This window comes from Corvus hawaiiensis, chromosome 14 (assembly GCF_020740725.1).
Source record: "Corvus hawaiiensis isolate bCorHaw1 chromosome 14, bCorHaw1.pri.cur, whole genome shotgun sequence".
Classification (NCBI taxonomy): domain Eukaryota; kingdom Metazoa; phylum Chordata; class Aves; order Passeriformes; family Corvidae; genus Corvus; species Corvus hawaiiensis.
Window position 1 is genome coordinate 14,728,714 of NC_063226.1, and position 18,656 is coordinate 14,747,369.

The 18,656-nt window shown below is 39.1% G+C and overlaps 1 long non-coding RNA gene across 2 annotated transcripts; it reads left to right on the top strand.

The window, feature by feature from the left end:
- Positions 1-323: 323 nt before the first annotated feature.
- Positions 324-18,253, top strand: LOC125333144. Of its 2 annotated transcripts, none has more exons than XR_007206780.1 (3): positions 324-1,484; positions 3,028-3,110; positions 18,139-18,253. It is a non-coding gene; the product is annotated as an uncharacterized LOC125333144 (long non-coding RNA). The 2 variants fall into 2 exon arrangements; XR_007206781.1 differs by having other exon boundaries at positions 18,198-18,241.
- The last annotated feature ends 403 nt before the right edge of the window (positions 18,254-18,656 follow it).

Sequence of the window (18,656 nt, forward strand, 5' to 3'; positions counted from 1 at the left end):
CTGTGTATTCGGCGGCGAGAGTAAAGGGGAAGGCGGGGCCTTGAGGAGATGGACACGCTCTTTGGCCAATCAGCGCAAAGCCGCGCCTGACGAGCACTACCGGTTGACGTTGCGTTCGCCAGGTTCCTTGTGGGCGGGGCCCACCCCTTGCGCGCGGGGCTGGCGGCGGCTCCCATTGGCCGGCGGGGAGGGCGCGCAGCGGGGGCGGAGCGCCAGCGCGGGGGGGCGGAGCGCGCGCCGCGGAGGAAGTAAACAACCCGGCAGCGCGCGAGCGGCCGCTGGGGTCGGGTGCGGAGGCGTGCGCGCGCGGGGGGTGGCGGCAGCGGGGCTGCGCGTGACCCCCCCACAGGGCGCCATGTCTAACCCCGGGGCTCCGCCTCTCTCGCCGTCACAGACCCCAAACATCTTCTCAGCCTTTAGAGCTCTTAACAGTACCCACAGACTCTTTCATAGCTTCCAGAGCCCCTCAAAGTCCGCACAGCCCCCACAGATTCTCTCATAGCGTCTTCAGAACCCTCACAGCCCCCAGAGACACCTTCACTGCCCCCTCATCCCCCACTTCCTGTGCTGGCAGAGGCAGCGCGATGATGTTGACATGCAGTGGGTTGTTTATTTTCGATACACTGCTGTGTCACTGCACCCTTGTCACGGGTTCGGGATGGCCCGGTGCCAGTCGCAGTGGGGTTTGGTGGGGTGACCGTCCACGTTACTCCTGTGACTGCTGTGCAATCCTTTGCCTGTGGGATCCGAGCAGGCCACTGACACAATTCGTAGGTTTTAGATCAAAATACGATGAGTGAAGAGCAAATTCGTTCTGTTTCACAGTTGATGAGCACTTGTGTGCCATAAAAATCTCCGCTCCATCTAGATTAATTGTATTGATAGACTACAGCGCTGGATGTTATCACATGTACGGCTGCCCCACCATTTCAGAGGCAATGTTGGAGGGTGTGGAGCCACTTTCAGGCCTCTACCCACCTCCCCAACACTTTCTTCCTCTCGTAATTAATTCCTCCTTCTGCCAGCTCACCCATGTCCTCACAGAGGACACTGTCCAAGTTGGTGGTGGCAGCCGAGAACCCAAGGCATGTTCCTGTGCTCCTGTGGGGGTGCTTGAACTGCAGGGCAGGGCAGGGTGTTGGCCACTGATGCTGTTCCTGGTGCCTTCTCATTCTTAATAAAAGTGTCCCTGGCAAAGGTATGTTTTATTTGAGTTAGGAGTTTGTGTGTACCAGTCATGTCAAGTGTAAAAATAATCCTTTTCCCGTAATACAACTGCAAAGATCATTTCCCTAGCCAGTAATTTTGACCACACGTCTCTTTACTTTCTGTCTTGATTTGCTTTCAAGGTCATTCTTGGACTACCTCACCTATGATTCATTATGAGATGACAACTCTCAACAATCCCTGACACCAACTTCCACCACCCACTTGTTTTGGTTTTGGATAAATAGCTCTATGTTTTCTTTCATTCTGCCTCTCAGGTGTGGGAAAAGATATTTTTTGAAGTCTCCAGTAACTCGGCTTGGAAGCTGGTGTGCCAAACCTTGTACTTGCCATGTTGATTGTTAATGTCACTTTTTTTTTCATACTTCTCTATTCTCTGTTTGTTCACTGCTTGCTCACAACATGTTTAAGCTGCACTCTTTTTGGTTTATGTTTTTAGAGCATCTAACACAGTATATTCTTGTACATGATTAGAGCTCCTAAGTGTTATGGCAATACAGTAAATAAGTTGTAACTGCAGAAATGTAATTATTCCCAAAACAAGAATCATAAACACTAGAAAACTGAGATTAAATTTAGTTTTTAAAGCCATTCAGACATGTTGGCACAAAAATACGCAACTGAAATCCCCATTAGTTAATGATGTCATGAATTAGCTATACAATTATATTGTTGCATTATATTGTTGATAGCCCTTAGTAGAATTAAACTGGTTTCTGAAGATTAATTCCTTTTATTTTTCATTATTTTCTACCTGGTCCATCAGTTGGGTGAGGCTGAGATTTCCATAATTGTTTGGATTTCATTCTATACTCTTACATGAAAATTTAGAGTGGTTTTAAATGTATAGAGCAAGGTGAACTTTGTTCATTGCATGCTTATTCTGGCTGATTGCTGAAGGATATATGTGGGAGGAAGAAAGGAAAACTTTTGAAAGAAAGGGCTTGGATTCTCTTTTTTGTTAATGTTTTTTTTTAGTCATCAACCCCTGGGCTTGCTTGACAGTAACTATGAATAAGCTGTCCCTGTAAGAAGAAATGTATCACAGTTTTCTGGTCTCTTTTAAAGTCCTTTGCTCTTACATTGCACTTACAGTGTTTTTGCTAGGGAGCTGAGAAAGCAATGTATGCATAATTCAGTCATGCAGAATTTTGGGGTGGTGGACACCTGTGATCAGACCAGCAGGGACCTGCAAAAACAAAACTAATAGAATTAGATTTTTCCACTGGGCTCTCTCTGGCTTAAAAGGAGTGCTTATCATTCCTGAAAACTTAATTTGTTCATGTTTTTCTATGTGACTATTAAAAAAATACTTCCCGAAAGTACAAGCTAATCTATAATTTGCATACTCTTTCTCAACTTTCATTAGTAGGAAGAACAACTATTTGTTTTCTCTCTCTTTGAATAAGTATTGTTTAGAGTCTTTTGTGCAGTTGTGGAATCAAAATTACTGATTTCCTGTAGTAATGATTTTTAATTTTTGTAGCTTATATAAAACATTTAAGTATACCTGTTAGTGTATGATACCCTTCATTACTGAAATAATTGTCGGGATGTGGGGATGGATCTGATTTTACTGCCTTTTTTGTCACAAATGATTATAACTTTCACACACTTTTGTAGGTTTTTGTCTTACCATTTCTCTGGCTACTTGTCTGGCGCATAGCCATAATTTGCTCTGTAAAGTCAGTGCCCCAGTTTTTATATAGAATCAGCTTTATATTCTTCATTTTTACTTACAGAAACCAACATAACCTGTGTATGAAATGTTTCCTTGACTGTGGGTGCATTGTCTTTCAGAAACTAAAGAGAAGTCAAGATCCCCTCCACATGTCTCTTGATCTTCACCAGACTTGAAGAACCTGTAGTTCTTAGAGCTGGAGGTATGTTTGCTTTGTGTTTCATGTATTTGCTCTTTCTGCTCTACCAAGTGTCTGCATGAGGCAGGCACTGTAAAAGGCCAGAAATGTGAACCATTTCTTTCATTATCGTTTCCACAAGTGGCTATAATGTCGGTAATATAAAGCAATTAAGCTATTGGTAATCATATTGTTGAGCCAAATGGAGGGCCAAATATGTCATCTATGGCTGAAGTACTGAGGAACAAGGAATGAGTTCCTGTAAGTATCTCTGAAATTCCACAAGGAGTGATATTGTTAATTTAGTTAAGATATAAGAGGTAAATGGTTTTGGATGTGATGTTGCATGACTTAGTGCTCATTTCTTCTAGTTAGAATAGCCTATATTATGCCCATCCTCAGTTACATCTACAGGAGTAATTACCCAATAAAAACCAGAAAGGAAGTCAGTTTTGTTGAGTAGTAAAACACAATCCTGGCTCAGTCTTACTTGTGACATGTTCATAAAAGAAAAGGAACTGGAGAAATTATGTCTGTAGAAGTTTAGAATAAAAATTTCCCATAAGTATTTAGCAACCAAAGGATGCTAAGTGAAAGGTAAGAATCACAGGTTTTAATTGTATGTGTTACATTTTCACTAATCATATATTTTTATACATTTATTCAAAATAAATTAATGTAATTGTTCAGAATGTGTATTTATGGCCGAAACTCTTCCCTCATTTTAACTTTACATCTCCAAAGTAGCCTGCTCTCATTAACTTTTTAGCAGTTCTGTTTTCATAGTAGGTCTTACTGTGATTTTTACAAGAGGCAAAGTTAGCTCACAAAATCAAATAGAACAGTGGTTTTAAATTAACCAGTTAGCCTGGGTTATTCTGCAGATGGGGAAACTTCCCTGTCCATTGTATGTCAGTGGAATAAGAAAATGAAATTTTTGTGACATTTCTTAACCAAGACCCAGAGGACAGTAATACCCTCTGTTTAAGGTACAGATAGGGAATTCTAAGTTGTCACTTCAGTTTGTAGCAGGCTTGCCCTACTTCCTTAGGCAAATCTCTCCCTCTACCTTTTTTTCAATCCCTTGGTCATTTAATAGAAATAAGAATTCTTCCCTTTCTCAAAAGAGTGTTTTTAGAGATAAAATCTGTTAATGACAAGGAACCTCACACATTTTGGTATCAAGGGTTATATAAAATTATTTTAAAGCCAACCTGAGGGCTTCCTTCATCCCTACAGTTGTGTAGAACCCACTGTGTGCCAAGAGTCCTCTACATGTGCATTTCCAGGCAGGAGCTTCATGGGGCCTTATTTCTCTCATCCATGCCTTCCTTGCTGTGTTGAAATAAGATGCCAGAACCTTCACAGCAATTGTGATGATGCTCACTTATGAAAATGTTTAGATTTGAAATTAAGATTTTCAGGCACAAAGATTAAAGGCAGACATATTAAAAGAGTTCCCAGTTTAATTAAAAGGGAGCTTCGGGTGCTCAGCACCTCTCTGATAATGAGGATTTGGTTGTTTACTTGTTCCATTATACTCCTTTCACCATCTATCTAATTCTATCACATAATTGTCTACAGAAATACCCAGACGCTTGGTTTCTTTACTGTTTTGTGTAATTGGGGATGGTGTCACCATGCAGTGAAAAGAGCCACAGAATGCTGTTTTTCAAAGGCATACGCTCACATTTGCACAACGTTTTCTCACTGGATCGTGAATGAATAGTAAGATTATTCTGCCTGTTTGTTTTCCTATTGATGCATAGTTGCTGTTTGGGTTATATAGATTTAGGATTATGTGAGATATTATGCAGCTCTGCTAGTGAAAGAAACATAAATGTGCCCTTTTGTGATACACAGTTTTAGCTGTATGTCCAGGTCATTAAGATAGGGAAACTACTAAAGCAACCAGACTCTTATTCACTATTTTCACAGATTGTCTTGGGAGAATGGCAGAGTGGAACAGAAATTGAAGATACCCATTTATGTAACTGGAAATAAAAATGGTATAATTAATATCAGTTTTTAACTATTCATGGTAATGAGCAGACAGGACTGTTTTCATAAATTAAGAGCTTTTTTTTTCCAAACTGATTGCAAATGAACGTTTCCTGTTACCTTCTTTGCAGTACATAATATCTACCAAAAGGTGTTTTATATCAATTAGCCTGTGTGTTTAATTCTTTGATTTTGAAAAATTATTAGTGGAAGTAAATGCCCTCTAGACAGTTTATAAATGAGAACATTCAGCCTTATGCACAGGTTTGATGAATCCTAGAATCCATCCTCACTGCTTGAGTAAGAAAAATCTGAGACTGTGTTCAGAGAAAGATTGGATATGGCTTGGAGAAGTGAGTCTGTGCTAGGTGCTGATTGCCCGGTGGTTGGTTGGTGATGGAGTCAGATTTCCAGGCAATGCCGCTGCAGGTGCCACAGGCAGAGATGAGGGTCACTGCTCTGACTGGAACTGAGCCGGTTGTGGCGGTGCGACTGCCAGGGACGGCACTGTGCCGGTCACTGCTACAAAAGACTGGGCCGACACACTGTGTCAACAGGCTTTATAGTACTTGTAGCAATCTGTAGCAACACCAGGCAGTGGGTTAATTTCGTCTTCCCCCACCAAAAAAAAAGGCCTTTTTGATGCCCAAACGGGGGACATGAGGAATTTGAGATAAGGACAGAGGAAAAGTTAATGGGCAAAATATGGATGAACAATGCTAGAGAGGGAAAAGCGCAATGATTGTGGAGCATTTTGGTGGTCGTAATTGTGGTGAAGGAATGAGGGAAGTACTGTGGGTAACTTTTGTTGATGTTATTTTGATTTTGGTGCGGGGAATTCTTTTGGTTGGTGTAAGTGAAGTTTGTGATGAATGTGTATTTTAATGATAATTCTTAAATATATGGTACCCAGAGGTGAGGGATGGAATATGTTGGCTTTGGGTGGCAAGGTTTGGGTAGCTGGTTGTCGGGGCTACATGGGTGGCTTCTGTGAGGAGCTGCCAGAAGTTTCCCCCATGTCCAGTATAGCCAATGCCAGCCTACGCGGTGCTAGCCCCTCAGGGATAATGTATTTAAGAAGGAAGGAAAAGCGTGATTATGGGTTTTCTCTGGTGGTCGTCCCTGTTTCCATCTCAGGGAGGGCAAAGCTTGGTTCCATCAGTCTCTTTCTGGAACTCCCTGACGCTCCTTAACCTTTCTCCCTCCGCTCACGGCGCTGCCACCAGTGTGAGCGGATCGTTCTCCTCGGCCGCCGCTCGCTCCGCTGTCCCCGCTCTTCCCCCCGCTCCCTGGGACAGGCTCTGGCACCTGGGCGGCGGCGTGTTCCCATGGCAGCTCTCTCCGAGGGGCCACGCCCGTTCTGGCGAGTGCCGAGGACGTAGCTTTGTGCCCATGCCGTTGGGAGGGCGATGGCGGGAGCGCCTCCGGACCCACGGGGGAACGGACGGACGGACGGACGGACGGACGGCGCGCCCCGCTTGGCTCTCCCGGAGTGAGCTCCAGGGAGTGCCCCTGGCTGTGAGAATGCAGTGAGCTCCAGAGAATCTGCAGTTTCCGCTTCCAAAGGTGCGGTGAAAAAACCTCTATCGGTCTTAAATGTGTAGCATGACAGTACAGACATGTCGGACAACACACATACGAAATGCTCTGCTTTACTGTTTGACATCATTAGCAGAGTGGTTGCCTTTTTGTTAGTATGTATGAGTCTAGTTTAATTATTGCAAAGGGAATTGGTGCCCAGTGTTTTGGTGCCCCTCACAAAGTCAGTGCTTGCTGACACACCTGAGAACACAGGGTGAGCCAGATCTGTTCCAGGACAGGACAAAACGTGGCCATGCCCGTTCAGAGCAGCTCAGTGAGAAGCTGTGACTCAGAGGTAGCCTCTGAATCATATTTCCCCTGAGCTGTAGCATTGCACAAACGGGGAGTGTGCCATCAGACCCTGCCAGATGGAGCACGTTCCTTTCTTCATGTCCAGCCAGCTCCCTGTGCTGACACAAAAGGGAGTAGAATGACGATTATGTTTGCTTCTGACCCAAATTCCCCCCACTTCTCCACTTGTTCATGGAAGGAAATAATGTCTCTTCGAGGCTGGCTCATTAATGTAGTGCCCTTAGCACAGCTTTCAGGAAGGGTGGCGTAGAATGCAGGAATGCTTTACTATTTCCATGCTTCCTCTGTACCCATCAGATATCTGGAGTATTGTTTCTCTGCTCATGTGTAGGTAGATGAGACATTCTACCCACCTGTCAGCTCTGAAACTAATGCTTGATCCATGGGCACTCACTTTTCATCCTATGGGAAGCAAATCTGTCACAATGAGAGAAGATATCAGCAACGCATATGTGACTTGCAAAGGACTGTTCAAGTTTGATTGCAGGCAGACTTGGCGATAATCACCAAATAGAATATGATTAGACAAATCTGAGTTCTTATGCATTTTTTAAAGCAAATGAGTTGCACTCACATGCAAACCAACAAAAATACACTTTCTGTCAGATAAATTTAAGAATTTAGGAGTAGCATAATCAAATAATCAGCCAACCAGCTGCAATGACTTCTAGCAGATTCAGGCAGCAGATTTTGCAGATGAACAGTGATTTACCTGTAAATACAATTGAGATTGAAGTACTCATTTGTTAATATTAGATCAGCTAGCAATGCAAAGGTCCATTGTTCTTGATGTCTAAAGAGGTTAATGATTTTGGTAGCCAACTGGCAATCAAGCACTGAGAATTCCTAATTTGGTAGCAAGAGTAATTCTTCGTGGAGCCTGGCAGTGAATAGCATTTTTTTTCTTTCTTGATTTATGAAGAAGGAGAATCTATAGTAGATAGGATAGTGTGTGTTGAAATAGGTTCAGTGTTAAACATCTATACTTGTATTGTGAAAATTTCAGAGGATTTTACCTGAACCATTTACTTAAAGGCCAAATTATGGCCCTGTCAATACAGGAGGAAATGCACGAGGAAATACCAATTTGCTCAGTTTAGCCTGTAGGACAGCTTGGGTGAGTAGGTGCTCACCAGCACAGATATAGATTGTGCAATCTGATTTTAAGTATGTAACTTGAAATTCCATTCTTGATGATCCTTGCACCTACATTTGTTCTTCAGAAAGAGCTTTCGCAGATTCACAAGTAGTTTTCACAGCAACTAAAGCTTTTTATGAAAGAAACTAATTTATAGTAAAGCCAGGAGAAAAATCATATTACAATAAATTTAAAGGACAGGAGATTATTGCTGACTGTTTGCTGTCTCCTGATACTCAGTTGTCATTCTTGCTAATCTTTTATGCTTGGCAAACTTTACTTTCCATCACTTTTTCACAAAATTAAGAATAGATTGATTAATGAGTTATCATAATTGTAAAAATTATAATGTGCCAGTATTTTTTAGGAAGCCAACATTAACTCTATAAGATACACCCTTATGGTGTAGAAGTAAGACTGATGAATCTGATCTCATCTATCCTTATGACTAGCATAGAATGAGACCAGTGAACAAAGGTTTGTCTGCTTCCATGGGATTAATCACAGTTTTGTGGAGCCCTGGGAAAAGACATTATCTATACTGCCTTTCTAAGTAGCTGTGACATCATTTATATTATTTATTTTAGATTATACTTTTTTTTAATATGTCAGTATAGACTAAATCAATGCTTCTTGGTACTGATGCGTCTTGGACAATGGGGTAATTTTCCCCTATAACTGTGGCTCGATGGGAGTGAGTAGGGGAAAGAGTGTGTGTGAATATGTTGTATCAGGGCAGAATCAATCACTTAATGCTTTTCAGGACTTCCCTTACTACTGTGTTTTCAGTAATAGAACATTCTGTTACTTAGAACTGTTGTCAGTTCAGTGTTATTCCTGTGTATTTGTACAATATGCAACATAATGACCTTAATATTTAGCATATTTAGCATAATACTTAGCATAATTACCAGACATAAAAAATAAATAATAATAATACAGGAACAGTGAGTCTCTAAATTATATTTCATAGTAGATTAGAACAGGCTTACATCTCTATTTTTCATTTGATAGGACATTTGATACATTTTGAAATAAAGTACCTTTTCATTAATTTTAATAAAAATCTTTCCAAAACTATCTTAAGACTCCTGAAGATAAAATGTGCAGGGTATGCATTTGTATCACTTCATTTCATAGCAATGCGTTCTCATCTGCAGGCAGTGTATAAAGGAACAGTGTGCAGAACATTTCAAAATCCTTACTAACATCCTACTAGTGCTCTCTTAATTATATTCTAAAGTGTTCATGTTCCAAACCTCAATTATTTTTGAATCTTGCAAAGAGGACATGACATTGGATGCTAATCCCTTCAATAGAAAAGCATAGTATGATATAATCAAGCTGTCTTTCATACTGTTTAACAAATTACATTCCAAAAAAGTTTATAGAATTCATTACTATTTGTATGAGTAGTTACAGAACAAAATCAAGGGTATATATGTAAATGACATAAATAACATTAAAGAATGAATGAGTGCAACAGATAATACTCGTATGTTTATTCTTATTTGCATATTTAAATACCTATTGTTAGTTTAATAATAAGTAGATGGCAGGTTTTAAATAAGTCAGACTCAAAGCAGGTGGTGAGTAAGTGTGCAGGAAAAGTTGTATTTGATGGGATTCCTCCATACAGTGATTGCTCATTTGAGGAGCACTGGCCATAGTACTTTCTCTAGAAAATAAATGAAATAAAAGTAAATAACACAACATTTCTCCTGAAAATCTTTTAGTGACATTATTATTTTAGTTTGAATCAAGATGGGAGCATTTGCTTGTTCTTTACTGCACAATGAATAGAAGGTGTGCTAGGGCCTTCTGAATGCCAAGTAAAAGAGCAGCATGACTCAAATGGTTTGAAGAAAAGAAAAACTAGTAAGGACAGCCTTTATGGGAAGGTAACTATGCTGTCAGGAGAGGGGAACAAATGCAGGCCTCATACAGGTGGAGATAACTCAAAATGTCCTTAATGCAACACTAATTTGTCATAACTGACAAGTAGATTGGGTCATCCTCCTTCTCAAAAAGTTCACCACTCCTAGCCTTCACATTATTTTTACATCCTTCTCTTCGGACCCATGTGAAAACATTAATAGAGCTGAGTGGTTCAGAGAAATATTACAGTTTCTTCTATGATGTCTCTTGTGGGTTTTTTCTCCAAAAAGCATCAGGATTGTATTCCTGTCTAGGGAGACACTTTGGGTTAGTGTATTTATTAAGTTTATAGTTTACATTTATAGATTAAGACCAAAAAAAGTAAACCTTTTGATGTCTAGATTTTTAATCTCTGACATATTTAATGAATTAAGAGCACAGCTCAACTGATTGTTTCGTATACTCGGAGTTTAGTAAACTCAGCCTGCTAACCCTGAAATTTCTCCTTGGCTAAGGGAAAAAATGTAAATCAATATTCTCACAGTTCTAATTTCTTTCATTGTCAAACCCAGTTCTATATTGGAGAAGGTAGACCTAGTCAATCATTTGCTCAGGTACAGAGAGACTGCTTTTCTTTCAGGAATTTGCACTGAAGTTAACTGTACCATTTGAAGTTGTACCCAGGTACTCGATGTGCAACAATTTACAGCTGACTCAGAGCAGCTCAGTGCAAAAAAACAAAGTGACTAATCTCTTTGTAGAACTGAGACTTTGCAGCTTTGCTCTGAGTCATCATGACAGCTCAAAGTGCCTTGACTTAGTGCACAAATAAACAGATTTAAACAGAGCACTCAGTTTCAAAACAAACATTACTTCTGGTCCTGTCAAAATGACCTTGTTAACCCTATTTAGCAGCAAAGTGTCACTGATACACAGGGTAGTTTAAAATCTCTGGAAGACTATCAAAGTGGAACCTGAGAATTTAAGGGAAAATAAGGATGAAAGAAGGAAGGCAAAAATATTTTCTTACCAATTAAGCGTGCCACACAAAGAGAGTGGGAGCAGTCAGTCATTTGCCTAGTAGAAAGAATGGAACTGAAAGAATTAAATGGGAATTGGTGGCATTAGAATGCGTAGGGAAGAGGTAAGGGAGATCTTTAGTAGTTTGCCTGTTCCAAACATATTTTAGCCACCATCAATTATTCCTTCGCATTCTAAGATCAAATAAATAAATAACTAAACAGTAACATTAATCCTATGTTATTTGACAATTCTCTTTGTGTTACAAATTGATGGTCCTCTTATCTTTATGCTGCTATCTTAAGGGTAAATATTAGTACAAGTGGAGCCAGAATCTCTTCTGAAATGGATGAGTGGTTTGTGACTTTGTTTTCCAGAGCTGCTTTACCTCAGTCTAACAGGAGTTCAGCTCTGCCGGTGGGTCTGTGTAGTAATGCCCAATATCCATGCACAAGGCACCTTCACTAGGGAGCGAGTATTTCAGAATGCAAAAGAGCATTCATATACAACTTATAAACATAAATTATGGATATCTAAATTAATAGATTTAGTCATTAGATAATCAGTGGTAGCATTGAGTATATTATAGGGCTTGAGGTAATAATTTGGTTTCTTACACATATACTACTACATCTCTGTAATTAATATACATATAGGTATTGAAAAAGATTCTTATAGTAGTAGTCTCATTTAGTGTCTCATTTCATACCAGCTGCAATTGCTGCAACGGTGGAAAAAGTACACAAATCTAACAAAACTTCAGAAATGAGCAATGTCTTGTTCTTTGAGTCACAAAATTAGCAAGAGGTAACATGTTCAACACTTTAATATTAAGAAAGGATGTTAGTTTAAATGCTTTTTTTGCTTGAGGAAGGATCATGTAATATCTCAGAGACCGAGCAGAGTTGGGCCTAGTCTGTACTTGAATGGAAGATGTGTAACAAAAATTCATCTTATTATGAGAAAGGATGTCCGTGGTTGGGTAGGTTTGATGATTATCGCTGAGTCAGTCCTGCAGTCGTGCCTGCTCTGGTGTTAAGGAAACATTTTGCTGTTGGAATTGGATCCTAGATTCACTTGGTGGTTAGGTTAAATTTGGATCCATGGTCTGTGGCTTTTCATTTAGGAAAGCTTTTTGTCTTGAATTTTTGTCTGTCTTCCCATAACAACAATAGGAAATGTGCAAAGTTTGACAGTGGGATACAGTATTAAAGTAATGTAAATATACTTTAGGTTTTATTAATGGCTTGATACCTTTCCTTTCATCTTCAGCATAAGTCAGTAGGAGAATATGGTCATCATCACAGTTTCCCTGTCTGCTGATCTCTTTGTTGCTCATAGACTTTTTTACTTGTAAAAAAAACATTTAGAGGAAAATTTATAAAATTTTTTTTAAATAAGTAAACGTTCACTGTATCACATCTACAATGCAAATATAAACCCCCAAAATTATGCTTCAAATGAGCTGCAAATAAGGAATTATAGAAAACTGAGATGGGAAGATAAGGATAAAAGGACAGTAATGGCAGTGTTGACAAAAATTTGATAGCACTTGTACAAAATCAATCAAAAAATTATTTAAAGTCTGTTAGTCCATTAGTCAATACTAATACAAGAAAGACAGACCTTTACAAGGAGAGTATAATCACTGCACTTATGAAATTGCATATTTCTGAATTAAAATTTCTTCCAAATCTGACAACTAGGGTGTGATGTAAAATTCACCTTTGTTGATACACACTTTAAGAACCACATTGTAGTCCCAAAATTATAATTGCTTTTATTAGATTGAATTTGATTTTTCTTGTTTTTCCAAAGCTTCTTTGGAATCCACAAGATTTCATTTCTGTTGATGGTTCACTCTGTCATTGATGTAGCTATCAACGTAATCTTTCACACCCAAAAAAACAGAGAGATTAATTTAACATTGACATTGCTGAAGATAAAAGGGAAAGTTAATTTCTGAAACTTGGGAAAATAAAAATTGCATGGAAATTTTCGATATAAAATCTTTTCCTCCATTCCTGTTTGTTTTGCTGTTATTAAATCAAAACCCTTTTATCTTCATCCAGAAATCCTACTCAGCTGAGAAACACATCCTCTGCCGTTTCATTGCATTTCTCTGTCTTAAAAACACCTTTTCAGTCGTTGTCGAGTAAATGCCGTTTTATTGGGTCCACAAGACTTTCGGCCATGCCGGTGTGTCTAGGTCAGAAAAGCACTCACTTGGGAGGAATTTGTCTTTTAGTTACACGAGACTCCAAATGCTGTGAAAGCATCCAGAAAGCTGCTGTCTCTGGAAATTACCCCATTTATGAACCAGTGATGCACTTCTTTTTAGATTAGGAGCCAAAAGAGACTGTAATGGATAGTTACAAGGTCTGCAAAGTAGTTTGCCTGTTTGTGGCAATAAGATTTTAAATGTCATTAATGAGGTTCACATGATTATCATAAATCTGAAGATTTAAAAAACAGATCAGTGTTTCATAATATCTTTGGGGAATAGTATGACAAATATATTTGCAATTACAGATCACTTCCTGATGGCTTTGGTGTTTTCTGGAATGGTCGTGTAATATAATGTTGATAATGAGTGGCTGGATTCTATTCATGCTTAAATCACTTAAACTATCTTTGCCTCTTGTGTGGAAAAAGAAATAAGGTATTTTTAGAGAGGTTTTAAAGTGGTCCCAAATTTTTGGAGTGAAGGAACTTGCTATATAGTAGAAGAAATGTTACTTTGGGTGGGGTTTATTCATAGAAAGTCTTATTTCTTCTATTTCATGGGAGAGCTGACAGAGATTCATTTTCAATGAATACCAGATAATATTCTGCAACAACATCATGTCATTGTGATATTTTTAAAATAATTACATGTTGGAGTAATGAATAAGTACAGAAAACAAAGACAACTGCTGAAGGCTGCTCATATTTGCATGGGCAAGCTAAAATATGTGTTTAATTGTATTCATTCTCAAAGTTCTTGTAAACAACTATTACATTTCTTAGGTAAACATGCTTGATTTTTTAAAATCTAATTATAAATATAAATATTTTTGCTACTCACAGAGTTATTAAAGTTCTCTGCTTGTGTCTACAGTCCTCCACTAGAGCTGCTGGGAGTGAACTGCTGCATGGCAAACAAGCACTGCTGTTTTGGGAGTGGGTACAGCCTGAACTGGAGGCTAGGGTGGAGTCATGTCCTTCTGCATGCTCATTTTCTGTCTGCAAGGATTGGAAAGAGAATTCTGTCTTACACTTTCAGAGCAAAAAGGGAGGGAAAGTTGTGCTTTCATTGCAAAGAATTTACTTCTAGTATGAATAACTTCCTTCTGACACTCATTCTTAGCTGCATAATAAATCTAGAGCAGCTTTGTGGAAAGTAAGATCACTTAATAGAAACAGGAAATACTTTGCAATTTATATTGCATTAAAAGTTTTGTATCTTGAAACTGGGTGTTTCTGTCAGTTTGTCACCTGCCTTATCTCTGAACTTTGGTGCCTTCACTCAAATATGATAGTGTGTGCTTTTTGTAGGATCGTATTTGTGAAATGATTTCTTGATTAATGTTACAGGAAATATTTCTAAAAGTTTGACAAGCTCCAACTGGTTAGGATATCAAAGCACTGAAAGCTGGTGATGTCTAAAGCTGCTTTGCTGAAAGTCAGATATCAATTTATTCCAAAACTGAAGAATAGGTGACAAAGACTAACTTTTTGATTCCAATATAGTAGGAAAACCTACCCTGTTAAATCTCTGATAAGAACTGTATGTTTCACAAGCATCTTCTAAAACTTCTTACACCCATGGATGTTTGCTTATATGAAGTCTGAACTTGCTTGTCTAAAGTCTTATGCAAAAGTTGGTGCACTTTATTTCCATAGCAGTTGGTACATTTTGGGGTTTGCTGTTGAATCTATAGAATGCTAAAACAATTAGTTATGATCTGTCTGTACAAATTGGAATGTTTCTGCATATGTAACGATCATGAAAAGATTAAGATGAAATGACGCTTAGATATTAGACTTAGATATTTAGAATTGTAAAAAGGAAAGATACATGTTTTGGTAAGTGGCTTTCATTTATGTGTGATCCCATGCATTTAGGATTTCATTTGAAGGGGATAAAGGGTGTTAGAGCCTGCCTGTGCAAGCAGAAGCAAGTAAGAGTGCCAAAGATTTATGTGTTTCTCTAAATTTTTAAGCATCTAACAGAGCTGTCCTTCTGGCTTGCCAGAAAGGGCAAGAATTTGACCCTTTGGCAGTGTCTTTTTCACGAGAGACTACCCTTATGAGCATTACCTGACCGAAAGGTGCTGACACTGTTGAGTCAATGCAACTGTCCTGGCTTGTTTTTTAAATATTGTAGGGAGTTCACAGTTGATAAGCTGACAACCAAGAACAAGACTCTAGAAATGTATTGTTTGAGAAAACCCTAAGCTTTGTCTCACACGCAAGAACAAGGTTTTATAAGAATTACAGAGGGCACTGAGTTCATGATTTGATAGATTGGGTGGGAGTGCAGCCAGATGTAGGCACAGGACAGCAGCAGTGCACTCCAGAAGTCAACTGCTTTCTGTGGCTTTGTAAAATATTTCAGAATTTTACTGAATTAAGTAAACTGAGTAACTGAATCCAGAAGCACAATTTCTTTAAAAACTAGAAAAAAGTCTCTTTTTCATTGACTAAAAACTGGACATTTATACCAAGGGAGCTTTGGTGCAACAATAAATGTATCTACTGTGGCCCGTTTCCATTGGCTGTATAACAACAATAAAGTCATGAGAAACATGCTAGGTGAAGGTCCATAGAACCCAGTCTGGTGTTAGTGATGCATATACTCCCAAACATAAATAATTATATAAAACATGGGCAAAAGTCTTAATTGTGAAAATATGTTAACAGCACGTAAGAATGTCATTGTAAATTTTCTGGGACAGTTTTTAGTCTTTTAGGCAAAACTGCAGCTGAATGATTTTCTAATCTTCTATAGACAATAAATAGAAGCTGCTAATAGAGCTACTAAAATTAATATAAACTAAACTAAGGTCAATATAAATAATTAAAATCAACAGATAGAGATCCTTCATTTTAAATTTCCTTTTAGGTTCTATGTAAAGATAGACAAATCTGATTTTGAGAGGATCCTGTTAGGGAGATCCCATCTCACATTCTGTGGATGTCTAGAGAACCTAGCACTTACACCTTATAAAGTGAACTTAAACACATCTTATCTGGTCCAAAAAAAAAATTGTATTTGTGAAGCAAGGCTTGCCTTTGGTTTCACAGACTTGGTGGCCAGAAGGTTCTCTGTTGGTATAGCAGCAGAGATAGAGCAAGGCTTTCTACTTTGTAAGTATTGGAGTTGTAAGACATAAGCAAACAGTTCAATTTCTATGGCAGGAATTCAGACAGAGGATGTCAAAATCTTTAGGCTAGTCCATGACACAAAGAGATTGGGAATGTGGGGGTAGGAGCTGACAGGCAAGAACACTGACATTTTTTGGCCCAAGCTAACAATAAGTTTAACCATCATTAGGCTGCCATTCAGCTGATACACATCACAGCTTGGCTTTTCTTAAAAATGTAGTTGGTAGTCTAAGTGGAGAAGCCTAATACTGTGGGATTTAAAGCCTTGGTCTGCCTTCTTGCCTACAGAAATACATCGTCTGAAGGACCTTAGAGTAAATGAGACAGGTGATGTGAGCAGCCCACACAGTGCTTAAACCATGCCTGAGCTGAGAATAAACAGAGGGTCTCAAGGACACTGACATGGTGCTGTGCAGAGAGAGCTCAGGTCCTGAAAGCAGCAGAGCTACATTAACACAGCCCTCTGCTCAGACTTACCAGGTCAACAGCCTTAGCGACACAGATGTACAGCTGCTTTGCCCAACATTTGCTGGATAAACATTCCCTATAACATCCAGTTCAGGTATAGTACAGGTATTTCTTCAGTGCCCTACATTGTACTGTGGGCAAATATCAGGTTTCAGAAAATCTTAATTAGGTATTAATATGTCATTATTAGATAAAATCCCACAATAGTTCCATTGTAAACTGCCCTGCATTCCTGAGTTATCGTTATAGTGGAAGACCTGAGTCATCTTAAGAAAGGGGAAGGGTTCTATTTGGTAGAATAAATTGCCCAACTGAATTCCCTGACACCTAGGTAGTGCTTTTGACACCTGAACTAACCCTGTAAGATAGGTTTGAATGTTTCTATGGTGCGTTTTGGCCTGCAGGTCAGAGACACCCTGTCCTTTTAATACCCCTCTGATTTTATTAAACTACATGCCATGCAAGTGAGCAAAATAGGATAATAAAAAAAATAGAAAATATTCTAATTTACTTATGCATGTTATGTTAAGCTTTCTCTAATTCTCTTACCTTGAGTGATTTCCTGCATTCTGTCTTCAGTAGCTAGAATTGTTTTTTGTTAACTAGTGCAGCATTTTGGAAGCTCTTTAATCAGCCACCTAACATTCAAGTGCAGTGTAATGGGTTATGCAAGATCCCAGCTGGTAATTGATGTGCAATAGTCGTCCCTTTTTGTGATAATCAAGAGAAAGTTTGCATAATGTTTCCTTCTCTTAGGGTAATAATTCTACTATGTTGAAAACCGTACCAGGCAAACTAATAGAAACTACCTAGAGTGGAGTAAGTTCATGCAATTATAAATATTATATATTCAGGAAATGTCAACTCATCTTTTGTCACAAATCTATTGGAATCTTTAAAGAAGTCAGTGAGCAGGTGGATGAGAGGAGAACAGTTTATACAGTCTACTTTTATTTGTAAAAGCCAGTTAAAAAAATCACATGTCAAATGCTCCCATTGAAGTTGAACTGGCAAAAGTTAAGAGGGAAGATCCTCACTTGGGTGAGTACGTGGTTAAAGGATAGAGAAGAATCAACGATCAGTTTTCACACTGGGTTTTGTAGCTGTCAGAATATGTAGCTCAGTGCAGTGTAGCCTTCTGACTGTTTATTCAGTTTTTTGTGCAAGTTTCACATATTTGTGAAAGACAAAGCCTTTCTGAAATTTCATTTTCTTGGACTGGGGGGGTTAGTCTAGAATTTGGAAAAGAAGTACTGCTCAACTTTCCATCCTTTAAATCCACAGAGAAAAACTGGCTCAAACTGTTGCAGTAATAGTAATTAAAGTACTGTCCTGGGTTGCAGTGTATTCTATTACCATCCTCATGAGCTGTTGAAACCAGGTGGGACAGTGTTTCCTTGCCTCCTCGATCCGGACTATCTTCTGTTAATGAGCTCATCAATGCCTGGCCTCATGACTCATCATCCCATTGTGAGATGCTCCACCCAGAAGGAGGAACCAAGCATTCCATCCTGGATATAATCTGAGATTCCGAACACCAGAGACACCCTTTCCACTGGAATCCCAGAGGACAGGAGCTACACAGCCACCACTGGACCTTCTGAGGAAGAGCAGACCCTTTTTACAGGATCACTGCTTCAACAGAACCACAGCCACCACTTCAGGAGGACTGCAGCCACCATCTTATCGGACTGCTACCACCACCCTGACTACCGGGGTGTCAGGTTGTATCCTGACTCTGACAGTTTGAACCAGTGTTTTCTGCCTTTTTTTTTTTCTATTTCCCTATTAAATTGTTATCT